The following is a 13,371-nucleotide window of genomic DNA, read 5'->3' on the forward strand; positions in this document are numbered from 1 at the left end:
AGGGGGCCTTGCACATAGCAAGCAGTTCTCTTTTTGGGGTTCAGACTGCCCTTAGAGGGAGGAGCCACCACATGCGGAGGGACTGTGTTTTAGCGTGTGTTGCCTCATCTCATGCTCCTCACAACATGATACAGCAGAGATGGTTAGAAACTCTGATTAGGAAACTGAGGCTCACACAGGGGCTGGCACTTGCCCAAAGCTGCTCGGAAAGTAAGTGCAAACTGGGTCAAGACCCGGGTCAGTCTGGTCTTACAAGCCATGTGATTTTGTTGAATGCCTGTGTGACCTTGGGCAGATCTTCCCTCGATGGCCTTGGTCTGCCTATCTCTCCAGGAAGGCTAGATCAGCTGACCTCTCAATGATGTACCCCATTTCTTCCACTCGGCGGGGCACTCCATGGCTGCCAAGCCGGCCAAGCCAGAGCGACTCTGGGAATGGCCTGGTGGGCAGGTGGCGTGGGCGTGGCAGGTCAGGGTGACCAGCTGCCAGGGCTGTGGCAGGGATGAGGTCCAGCGTCTGGCACACAAACCTCATAGCTGCCCATCTTGTTCACGTAGCTGGCAGAAAGGGCCAGCCCTGGTTGGACTTTAACAAGGAAAAAGGAGAGACATTTCCCAACCCCCAGGCTGGTGAGGATGGGAAGGGCGGGGCAGAGGCCACTGCATCTGAATCAGGCTTTTCTCTGTGTCTTATCTCAGGCCCAGCTGTCACCCCAAACACAGCCGTCATTGTAGAGCACCCCTGTGCCCATTGCCACAGGAAGGCAGTGTGTCCTGCTTGGAGTCAGGTCTTCCGATGCACCCAGCCCTATGCCAGGTACTTTGGTGGGGACAACGGAGGAGCTCTTGTCTTCAAAAGGTTCAGCTTCGAGTCTTCATCAAGGGCTGTAATGTTTAGGAATTCTTGGTTTGCAAAGGAAGGAACACTCAACCCAAATTGATTTGGGCATAAGAAGCAATTTATTGGCTTGGTCTGTCCTACAAAAAGAAGTGAAATGGGGAGCGGGGAAGGGAGTAGAAGTGAGGCAGGCATCTGCTAACTAGGGAGGCCAGGGAAGGTCTCGCTGGCAAAGGGCATTTGAGCAAAGACCTGAAGGAAATGAGAAAGTGATCCAGGTGGATGACCAGACAGTTAGAACAGCAAGTGCAAATGCCCTGAGGGAGGTGTGTGCCCGACGTGTGTCTGGAGCTCAGGAGGGAGGAGGGAGGTGGCACAGGCGGTCAGAGGGTTCACCTAAAGCCAAATATTGAGAAAAGAACTGGAAAAAGAGTTTTAAAGGAAAACCCTTTACCTCATGACCTAACAGAAGAGTCAGGTTCCTGCCGGCTTTGGTGGGAAGGGGACCGAGGTGGGGAGAAGGAGTGCTGAGAGAAGAGAATGAAGCCGGGCCCACCCCTTCCAAGCGTGGCCTCCTTTGGCTTAGAAAGCCCAAACTGGGAGCTAGAAGGGGAATGAATGGCCTGGGCTCCATGGTGCAGCCGATAAGAAACTCTGTCATCAGTGGGATTCCCAGAAGCCAAAAGCTTCCTCTGCAGTCACCTAAGGCCCCTCAGCAGCTGGGCTGGGACAGAGAAGTCTGTGACAGCTTCTGCCCACCAAGGATGAGCTCTGGGTGCAAAGGGAGCTCTCTGCAGCAGGAGCGCTCAGCCTGGCCCCCATTCAGGGGGCACAACTTCAAGGAAGAGTGTCAGGTGTACTCTAGACTCCAGGAAGACTAAACGTCTTGGGAGAAAATAGGAGATAGCAACTGCTTCCTTTTACCAATGGGAGAACTGAGGCAGAAGAACTGGAGCAGCTAGGGTTATGCAGTGGACATAGACAGCAGCAAAGCTAGGACTTGAATTGCACTTCCCAATGCCAAAGCCTGTTCTCCTTTCTCAGTCCTGGGGGTGCAAAAGAGCCCAGGGAACACACGAGACCTAGAGTTAAACTCTCTACCAGCTGACGGCTGTGTGATCTGGGTAAGTCACTTCACCTCTCTATACCTCAGATTCCTCATCAATAAAATGGAGGGAATGATAATAACAATATCTGTCTTATAAGGTTGTGAAGAAAATTAAAGAAGGCAATATCTGCTAAAGGTTTAGAAAAGTAAAAGCAGTGATGTAGAACCTCCAAAAATTCTTTCTTTCATAAAAACTATGACAAAATGAGCAAAAACTGTCAGAAGATAAGCTTTTCAGAATCCTTGAAATTAAAAGTTTGCAGCAATCAAGGGAGAATTTATTTAAGGAGAAGGGCTAATCTTGGTAAGAATAGTAACCTTGTGGCATTTTAACTTGCCCTGTTCCGATTGGTGCCCCCCCCAACTCTACTGTAGACTTGACTTCCAGCAGCCCAGCAGCCACCAGAGAAGACAGAACAGATTTAAATCTCCTTCAAAGTCTCGTTCCCAGAGAATGGCCATTTCGCCTGTCTGCTGGTTTCCTAAAAGACCACACTTGCAAGGCTGTCTTAATTCGACCCAGCTAGGAGCTCACCCAGTGCAAAAAAATCCTTATTCCTGGGAGTATTTGTTAAAAAAATTTAGAGGTGATTGTTTAACTCTGGGGTTCCCTGAGGTGGTGGACAACATTTGTGGAAAACAATAGACTAATCAGAAATCTTAAAAGGAAAAGCTGGACAATGAGATGTCCACAGGGGTTTTCAATAGCTCTGGGAATCTAGAAGGCCATGTGCCTGTGTATGGCTGTGTACATGGCTAAGGCCGTGCCAATGCACAGGAAAGATCTGCGAAGGTCCTAAGTTCTCACCTCTGATGAACCTTAAGGCTCTGCACAAGGAGGAAGTGAAGGCTAAGGCAGAGTTATCAGCTGCCTAACTGAATGTTGAGAGGGTGCCCCAGGCTACAGAGAGAGCCCCTCAGCAAAGACTGGGGAACTTACAAGTTTCAAGCATTTAAGGGAATATCTTTCCAATAACTAGCTGACAATTAAGGTAACAGAGGAGAGATTTCACTGGAGAGAATCACTGGAATAGAATTGAGAGCCCAGAATTCCATATATTTATGGACAATTGGTTTTTGACAGAGGTGCCAAGATAACTCAATGGGGGAAGATAACTCTTTGTCTTTTCAGCAAATGGTGTCGGGACAGTTGAATATGCATATGCAAAAGAATGAAAGTGGACTTCTCTCTCACTCCGTCTTCATAAACCACTAAAGGTGGATCAAAGACTTAGATCTAAGAGCTTGCATAGCACTCTAAAACTCTCACAATGAAACTTAGGAATAAGTTTAATTATGCAAAAGTTTCATAGATAATAACACCCAAAGCACAAGCAAGCAAAAAAAACCCCTTTGTAATTGAAAGAACACTATCAACAAAGTGAAAAGACGACTCCCAAAATGGGAGAAAATATTTCCAAATCACAGTATCCAGGACATACACAGGACTTTTACAACTAAATAATAATAACAATAAAACAAATATCCGAATTGAAAAATACACAAAGTATTTTTTCCAAAGAAAATATACACGTTCCCAAAACATATATGAAAATATGCTGAACATCATCAGTCATTAGAATAATGCAAGTCAAAACCAGTGAGATGGTGCCTCACATGCGCTAGGATGGATAAAATTTTTTTAAAAAGGTGGATAATAACAATCGTTGGCAAGAATGGGGAGAAACTGGACCTCTCATGTGACGCTGGTTGAAATGCAGAATGATACAGCCCCATGGGAACATGATTTGGCAATTCTTCAAAAAGTTAAATGTAGAATTATCATATAACTCATAAAGTCCCATCCTTGGTGAATACTAAAAAAGCTGCAAACATAGTCACACAAAAATGCACACATGAATGTCTGTAGCAGTGTGATTCATAATAAACAAAAGTGGGAACAAGCCCAATGTCCATGAACTGATAAATGGATAAGAAAACATGTTATACCTGGACAACAGAATGTGATTCAGATGTCAAAAGGAATGACACACTGATGGAGGCTACAACATGGATGAACCTTGAAAGTAGGATGCCATGTAAAAGAAGCCATACTGAAAAGGTCGTTTATTATATTATTCTATTCATATGAAACGCCCAGAATAGTTGAATCTTTAGAAACAGAAAGTAGATAAGTGGTTGCCAGAGGCTGGGAAGCGGGGAATGCAGAGTGACTGCTGATGGACATGGGGTTCCTTTCTTTTTCCTTTTTTTCCCCATCTACCTACACAGGAAGGTCAGGGAAGAGAGCTAAGTCAGGGGGAAAGAGGTGGAGAGAGGAAGCAAGATCCCCAGGAGCATCTTACACACACACACACACACACACACACACACACACACACACACCTCACATTGTACTATAAGGACGTCCCCTGTGAAATATCCAGAGAGGCAAAGAGAGCAGTTGGAGAGAGCAAAGACTCTGCCTTGTCTGTGCATCAGGATACATTGTAAACTCATGCACACACCCTCTCATTCCATCCTGGTAACCAGCTTACTACTGTATTTTCGGAGGAATGGGGGTACGTCTTATAATCCAAATGTAGCTTGCCTGGCTCGCTGTGGGGGGGGAGGTGGAGTGGGGTCACAGGTTATTAAATATTTTACCACATTTTTTGCTTCAAAAAAATTTTTTTCTATTTCCTCCTCTAAAACCTAGGTGTGTCTTATGGTCTGGTGCATTTATAGTTCTAAAAATACTGTACATAGGCACTATTATCACCCTCATTTTTCACCTGTGGAGACTGAGCTACAATGATGTGCCTGCTCAAGGTCATAGCTTGGCTATAAAATGCAGCTCTCATCTGTGAAGCTGCCCTTTTTGCAAAGCACTGAATGTAGCACCTTGTAGGTTAGAAGATATTATTATTATTATTATTATTATTATTATTATTATTATTGTCTTCTCAGTCCTTCCTCCCAAATGAATTGGAGAGGATGCTACAATCAGAAATCAGGGGATTTCTGAATTCTAGAGAGGCTTAACCTGCCATCAGTGAACTAGAAGCCCAGTGACAATGACAATAACCTTGCTGTTCCCCAGGCTCTTCCAACCCACTGTTGTATCTGGTACTTGCAGGGGGTCCTCAGAAGAGATGAGGTGGGAGGATCATCAGCACCATCTCTCCTTGTAGGCAAGGAAACTGAGGGACTCAAGCTGCTTGCCACAGGTAACTTAGTACATCAGTCAGAAGATTTGTGACAGTGTCACTACTCCTGCCTGGGCCTGGTATGAATTTTCTGGAGAGAGACAGAGAGAGACTGAGAGCCGAAGGAAGAAATGGAAAGGCGGCAGAGACAGAATGTTAAAGGGGTGGCTTAGATTTCAGTGTTGTTTTTCCAAGATCATAATGAAAAAGGATTCAAACCAGATGTCATCCTGGCGACCTGCAGTAGCTGAGAGTGGAACTGTGGTGTGATAACATGACATTAGCGATGTGTCTGTCAACTGCCCCAGTCAACGCAGGAAAGCAGTTGGCATTTGCAGAACTATGGCCCCACGCTTGAGTTCGGTGTTTGAACGGGCCTCCGATTCCAACTGGGTTTACAGATTCTTCCAGGACAGGCCTATTCTTCAGACGTTGCCCAGCCCCATCTCCCACTCACACCTCTGGGGAGGAGCTCACTCACAGGGCGAGACCGGGGCCCAGCCACTCTCTTGGCGACAATTTGAGGCAGGATGGGGAGGCCGCAGCCAGAAGAGCCAGGCTCAGTAGGGGCTGGTGGGGCGGGTCCCAAACAGCCCACGGGAGCACAGGCCACACTGTTATTACTTTTTAATTAAAATGGCATCTTTCCCCCTTATTACAAAAACCATGTCTGTTTATTTTAGCTAAACTAGACAGGCCAAAGCAGGAAAAAGAAAAATTTAAAATGACCCATGACCCAGAGAGAGCCACCGTTAATGCCTGGTATATTCAGGTGTCATAAACTAACTGCACAGGGCCGGCAGTCATTGTCAATATGAGTTGGATGGTATTAAAATCAATATAAATGTGTGAGTCAGGGGAATTAATTTATATGAGAATTAATGTAAATATGTGAATTGTGACATTACAGAATATCGGAACTGTTTGAATCTGTGGAATAATAGTCAGCTAGTATAGACCTTTAAAAGTCAAAGAGATTTTAAGTAATGACTTAGGCTCCAATGGCCACCAGTTTGAAACACCTGCTGTATATCTTTCCAGATCTATCTATGAATGTACCTACCCATCTGTGTATCTAAAGTACACATGTATGTACACGTATAAATATGTATATGTATAAAAGGTACAAACACAGCTATGTACATGCATACAGATAAGCACATACATATACACATAACGTCAAGTGGAATTTGATGTGGATACACAATATGATATTCAGGTAAATGTGGAAGTGCTTGAGTTGAAGGAAGATTGGGGGTTAATACCTCCACCACTTCTTGCCAACTTCTCACCCAACAGCAGCCTCCAGAGAACTCTGGGCAGCACAGGAATCGGGTTTGAAAACCAGCCATCTATTCCACTGGTCCCTCGTCTTTAGCATTTTGTGGACCAGTCAATTCTACCTTCCAAAAATTAGGGGCTACCGATCTAGGGTTGCCAACTTTCTTTTCGTCAAGGTGGCAGGCATGGCTAGCTGCCCCCTCAATGCCTATGTCCTACCACTCTGCCCCTTTCTTTCTTGGTTTCATTTGAGGGCCATATACTCCATCCCAGGTAATAAATCATCACTGAACACATGAACTGGCCCACAGTGCCCGTGATGTTATGGTTGAGACAAGAGACAAATTCACACAGACTACGGAGTCCTGTGGAGGAAAAGGGACTGGCATGGCCACTCTCTCAAGGGGACAGTGCCTGTCCCTTGCCCGGACAGGCTTTTATTGGGTACAATTAGCATAGGAATACAGGTAAAGTTCATTAATCATTGTCAGGCAGTAAGGATCAAACAATCGTTTGATCTTAGACCCTTCTGAGTCAGGGTCTATCAGCTAAAAGGCTACAAAACTTTGGCAAACAAATTCATTTCCTGCTAGGACCTTTATCATTTAATAAAGAGCATTCTTAGCAAAGCAGGTTTCACAGGATTTTACATATTCTTTCTCAGGCCTGATCACCTGGGGAGCCTGCCCTTTCCAGCACAGGGCTGCACTGCCTTCTGTCATTGTTTCAGGTTTAAGTCAGGTAGAGGAGGCAAGATAGCCAAGAAATTAGGAGACTTCTTGCAGACAGAATGAGGACTCAGGCAATGTCAAAGCTAAGGGGTGAGGGTCCATCACCCCCTTTCGCTACAGTCCCCCAAGTCTTTTTCTGGGGTCCCCCATGATTGTGCCTAACTTAGGTCATCCCTTCCTTGAGGAATCTTACCCACCATTCTCTAACCGATCATGCATTGGGGGCCAGGCAAGGTAAAGTGAAAGGGGTAGAGGCAGCATCCTTGCCAGGGAGATAAACTTTGTCTCCTAGAGGCTTATGGTCTGAAGGTCACTCACTCAGCCTTAGCCAGGGGGAGGTCGCAGCTCCTAAAATTAGGCGGGGTGCTTCCCAACAGTCATTTGTAAACCCAACATGGTAATCTCATTTCCTTTTGCCAGATTGATGTTTACCTAGACTCCCTTGCAGCTAAGAGTGGCCCTGTGACCTAATTTCAGCTAATGTGTCACAGAGGAAGTCTGCTGAAGACTTCTGAGAAAGCTTTCTCTTTCCTGTAAATGGCAAAATGTCATTGGAACCATCTCATTCCCCCTCTTCCTACCTTGAACATGAATATAATGCCAAGAGCAGTGACAACCTTCTTAGGACAGTGAAGGAAAAGGCAAAAGAATCACAGAGACTCCTCCCTGCCTAGCATCACTGAGCACTAAAACTTTCCCAATGGCCACTATCTTCAGACCTCTTTCAATGTGAAGAAAGAAGCCCCTATTCACTTATTCCACTATTAATAAGTTTTTGTTAGGTGCAGCTTGGAAGGAAGTAAAACGTTAGCCATTATCATCAAACCAAAGAAGTAAAATAGAGATAACATTAAAGGAAAAAAGAAGTCTTATGAAGATCTTGCTGTTGTCTTTACTTTTCTGATTTTGCCATCAACTAGCAACTTTTCACTGAGCAGCCTTGGCCAGTGGACAAACTCCTGGGAACTGTCAGTCTCTACTGCAGCAGCAGATCGAATGAGCACAGAAGGGCCCCTCATCAGGCCTCCAGTCATTCGATAGACCAGACTCCTGTTGCTAGGCATTCAGATTGTGTCCAGCCACTTCCTATACAGCATCACAGTGAACATCCTTGAAGCTGAATCTTTGTCCTCGTCTTTACTGATTTTCTTAAGATAAGTTCCTAGAAGCAGAATGTGCAGGTGGAAGAATATGTGTTTTCAGCTTTAGCTCATATTGCCTGACTGTCTTCCAGAAAGAAAACATCAAGTCACCTTCCCACAGGTGTGTCACACAACTTGGGTTGACAACACAAGTCATTCCAAGATCCTTTCCAAACTGTGCTTTGGGCCAAGGTGATTTGGGTTGGCCAGCCCCTGCCCCCTACGACCAGGAGTCCTGATTTACACACCTGTGCCACTTCCAGCCCTCCCAAGGTCAGAGCCACTTGCATATTTACAAGTGGGCACTGCCCACCTTGCAATCTGCCCTTCCCTGTTTCCCCAGAGCTAGGGGAATAAAGTTAGGGCTGGTCAGCTTCAGACACAGGCTGTACTGTCAGGGCCTGCTGACACCCCCAGTCTCATCACCTACCTTTCTCTGGCACAGCCAGTCACATGATGAGCTTTTGCACTTCTGGCCCTTTGTACATGATGTTCCCATTACTGGGAAGGCCCTTCCTCTCTTCCTAACTGTTGCTCATCTTTCAAAATGCAGCTTGAACATCACCACCACCAGGCAGCCTCCTTGATCTCCCCACTCTGGGCAAAAGCCCCACCCCCACCTCTACAGGCTTTTCCTATAATACCCTGGTCACACCCTGTGGCAACTGCCTGTCTGCCCGTCTGAATCCCCCACCAGACTGACAGGTTCTCAAAGGAGAGAGAGCCAGGGGAAAAGAACTTCCTTTGAAGAAACCTCTTTCCTCTTTCTTGCTCTCCACGAATATAAACTCTGCCCATACTTCCAGCCCTGGAACAAAGATCTCACAGCCCCCACCCTGGAAATCTTATCTGGTGGCCTCAGAACCCATTGGCCCCCTGAGGACCTGGCTCACTTGGCCTTGCTCCTGAGGAGACAGTTGCCAGAGAGCAGGGCCTAGAATCATGCCTGGGCTTTGTCACAGCCTTAATCCCCTTGGGCTGCGATGATAAAATACCATAGACGGGGGGCTTCAACAACAAACACTTATTTCTCACAGTTCTAGAACCTGTGAAGTCCAAGATCAAGGAGCTGGCAGATTCAGTGTCTGGTGAGGGCCCTCTTCTTGGTTTGCAGACGGCCGCCTTTTTGCTGTGTCCTCATATGGCAGAAAAAGAGAGGACCCTGTTTTTTTCCTCCCCCTACAAGGACACTAATTCTACCATGGGGTCCCCGCTCTCATGACCTCATCTAAACCTAATTACCTCCCAAAGTCTCCACCTCCTAATCCCATCATGTTAGAGGGAGAAGCTTTAACACAGCAGTTTTGGAGGGACATAGTCATTCAGCCCATAGGACACTGACAACCTGTGTGACAAGAGGCATCCCTCCCGCTCTCCGAGCCTGATCCCTCGTTCTGTACAAGGCACTGCAAAGGAAATTCTCAGCCAGCCAGTAAATTCTAAAGAGGGCGTTACGGTTTGTGACTCCATCTTTGCAGTGTCCGTTCTCTTTTCTTCCAGAAAATGCCCCAGTCTCCTCCCTTCAGTTCAGGAGGGCTGGGGGTGGAGCATTGGACTTAGATATTCCCTCACCACAGTGATTGGCTTGGGCATGAGGGCACTGAGAGCCAATTAGAGTGAATTCCCAAACTGCTGTGGAGCTCTTTGGAAGACTGTCCCTGCCTTGCGTAGCTCTGGAATCAAAGGCTGGAGCTGCCTCGGTTGCTGGAGAGCAGGATCCACAGAGGCAGACTGAGAGAGGGGCTGGATTCTGATGATGTTGCTGAAACCCCATATCCAGCTTATTTGATTTTCTCCCCCGCCCCACCTCTGTTTTTCTCCTTCTCTCCCTTATTCCTCCGTCCTCCGTCCCTCTCTCCTACACCCCCAGCTCCTCAGCATCCTGCTCCCTCTGCTGCCCTACCCACCCCATGTGCAGCTGTGTCAGGCTCAGGTCCTCACTGGCCTCTAGCAGGGCTGGGAGCTGGGTCCTCAGAAGCATTGCGAGGAACAGGCTGCAGAGGGCACACACAAAGGGTAGAGACTGGGTGACAGGCAGTGTTCCTAGAAGCCTCCTCAGGGCATTTGTTTGGTCTAGGCTCATGGCCCAGTTGGCGTTAGCAGCTGTGTTAACAGCTGAACAACCACGCCAGTTCGCACAGCACAGGGGGAAGTCTTGCTCTTTATCTCTCCCATCTGCTCATTATTGGGACAGTTTAAAGTCAGCACTAGAGGGGTAGGGAGAACTCAAGGGAGAGGTTTCTATTTCTGTTCTGTGATTTCAATATCATTCTTGTAAGGTTAATTGGCAGGAAGCAACCAGAGACACCTATGCCATCACTTGGGTCCATACAGCTCCTCCTCCAAACCTGGCTCCTCATCTCTTCCTGGGACCATTGCCTTTTGATGCTTGCCCTGCTGGTAGCTTCTAATCTGGCTTCCAAATCACCAATAGTGTGCTTTGTATGCAATGGGAAGTGTCTGTTCGGGTCACTTCACAATTCAGGGAGTGGGTCAGTTCTATTCTGCTGCATAGCAAACCACACACCAAATGGGCTTTGCAAACTATTGTCCTCAGAGGTTTGTCAACTATAGTCCTCAGGCTAAATCTGACCCACTGCTTGTTTTTGTAAAATAAAGTTTTATTGGAACACAGTCATGCCTATTTATGTATGATCCATGGCTACTTTTGCAGTTAAATAGTTACAACAGAGACTATGTGCTCTAGAAAGACTAAAATATTTTTACTTTCTGGCCCTTTATAGAAAATGCTTGCCAACCCCTGGATTAACACAATAATAATCTATTATCTCTCATGGTTTCTATGGGTCAGGAATTTGAGAGCAGCCTGGCCAGTGATTCTGGCTCATGGGGTTCCAGTTAGGCACTGGCTGGGGCTGCCCTCATCCAAAGGTTTAACTTGGGGTTGAAGGATTCTCATTCAGGAAGGCTCATTATTGTGCCTGCTGGGGCTTCAGTTCCTCTTTACATGGGCCTCAACACGGGATAGCTTGAGTGTCCTCATATCACGGTGGCTGCTGTCCCCACGATGAATGATTCAAGAGAACAAGGGAGAATCTAGTGCCTTTATAAACTAGACTAGAAGCTATATACTGTCACTTCTGCCACATTCAACTGATCACTCTCGCCAGCCCTGATTCAATACAGGAAAGGCAGGAGCCATTGGAGCCTGGGCTTGGCCGCGGCTGCCCACTGAGGTGCTTGTTCAGGCTCTTGTGGTCCTGTTGGTCTGTCCAGTCTGCCGTTTGACGGCCAGTCCTTGGTGCCATCTCCCCCCACCCCCACCCCCACCATGGACAAGCCCCATGACTCCATAGGACAATTTAGCTACCACATCCAGGAGAAAGCTATCCAGTGCTTTTTTGGTGGCTATGGCTGCCTCCTCAAAATAGACCTCGAAAATGCTTTTTGGAGTTCATGGACTCCCAAGACACCGATGATGCCCTGTATGAGCTGAATGGCAAGGAGCTCTGTGGTGAGCATGTGATCATCTCCTGAAGTCGCTGATGGTGGAGGTGGATACAGCAGTCCGAGAACTTCTGGAAGAGACAAGTATGGACCACCTATTCATACAGAATTCAGGCTTATGGTATAAAATCTTTCTAGTCATTGCAGTTGGCAAGATTTAAAGGATTTCATGAGATGAACAGGTGAAATAACTTAAACAGATGCTCACAAAGTACTAACAAACAAAGAAGTAAGACTGAATTTCATGCCTACTCTGACATGAAGCATGCTTTGGATAAACTGGGTGGCACAGAAGTAAATGGCAGAACTACTAGGTTCATTGAAGATAAAGCACAGATTAGCCACAGGAGGTCTTACTCTAGAAGCAGATCAAGGTCAGAGTCAAGAAGCCATAGTAGACCATGAGGTATCTCTAAAAGTCAGCCCTTGTGGTCCTATAGGCTGGTCCGGTCTGCTTTTTAAAAAATTATTGTTTGAGTACAGTTTTCTGTCTTTTACTCCTATCCCAGCCCCCCCCCAAAAAAAAATCGGTCTGCTTTTGATCTAGGTCTCAGAACAAGGTTGTTCACATTCTTGGTGAAAGGCCAGAAATCTAGGTGAAAGAGCCAATCGAAGCCCCAGTCTGATAGAGGCTCACATTCACATTCTGGAAACAGGTCTAAGGATGAGGATGAGAAATCTCAAGGTGGGTCTCATTCTCCATCCTGTTCCCCTGAAGAAAATGCAAAAGGTGCTATAAAGTCAACATCTAGATGGAGGAGCCGGTCTTTATCCAATTTGCCCCTGCCTGCTCCACCCTCAAAGGCTCATCCTATATCCCCTCCACCAAAAAGAACTTCAAGATCTCATTCTAGATCCTGCTCACAGTCAAGGTCACAGTCCAGATAGAGTTCCAGAGATCAATCCAGAACTCTACTTTCTTTGCACACTATTACAGAACACTTTCCCACTTGTTCAGGCAGTTACTTTTCCATATTTGTACTTGGCTTCTTCTGCGACAGGAACTTCCTGAAAATGAAGGCACATAGAAATTTGATTTGTGGCCAAATGTGGTGAAAAAGATGAGGGTCTAAAGAGGTGGTGGCATGGAGACCTGCCTTCTTTGTGGAATTAAGATAACTGATTTTATCTTCTGAGCTAAAATCACTTTTGTAAGGATTAGGCTCATTTAGATTCTTAAAAGTATTTCAGCAAGATCTGCTGCAGAGGTTTTGTTGTTTCATTTGTCTACTTTTTAATGAACTGTTTCAAGCTTTGGATACTTAAAGACTTTACAGAAAGCACCTTATGTTGGCTTTTTATAAAAGTTGAGTCATATAAGTTTTCAATAAAAGTTTTGCTACCAAGATGATTGCCTTATTGACCAGGTCACTACTAATTCCTTTACATGTTGATATCTGCTATTTGTGAGAACGAGGTAAATTCTACTAAGCATAAAACCAGGCAAGCCTCAGACCAGCAATAAATTGTGCAATTTAGATAATATTATTTTGTGCTGTTAATCAAATTTGTCAAAATCATTGTATCTGTCCCTTTAACAAATTAAGGGAAAATTAAAAGATTTAGCCCTGGCTGGTGTGGCTCCGTGGACTGAGCTCCAGCCTGTGAACCAAACGGTTGCAAACTTGATTCCCAGTCAGGGCACAAGCTTGAGT

At 46.0% G+C, this 13,371-nt stretch overlaps 1 pseudogene; it reads left to right on the forward strand.

Moving 5' to 3' along the window:
- The first annotated feature begins 11,540 nt into the window (after positions 1–11,540).
- On the forward strand, positions 11,541–12,772 carry LOC119047777 (serine/arginine-rich splicing factor 6-like; annotated as a pseudogene).
- Positions 12,773–13,371: the final 599 nt, after the last annotated feature.

Source organism: Artibeus jamaicensis, unplaced genomic scaffold, assembly GCF_021234435.1.
Source record: "Artibeus jamaicensis isolate MK-2021 breed Jamaican fruit bat unplaced genomic scaffold, CSHL_Jam_final contig_685, whole genome shotgun sequence".
In the NCBI taxonomy this organism is placed as follows: Eukaryota; Metazoa; Chordata; class Mammalia; order Chiroptera; family Phyllostomidae; genus Artibeus; species Artibeus jamaicensis.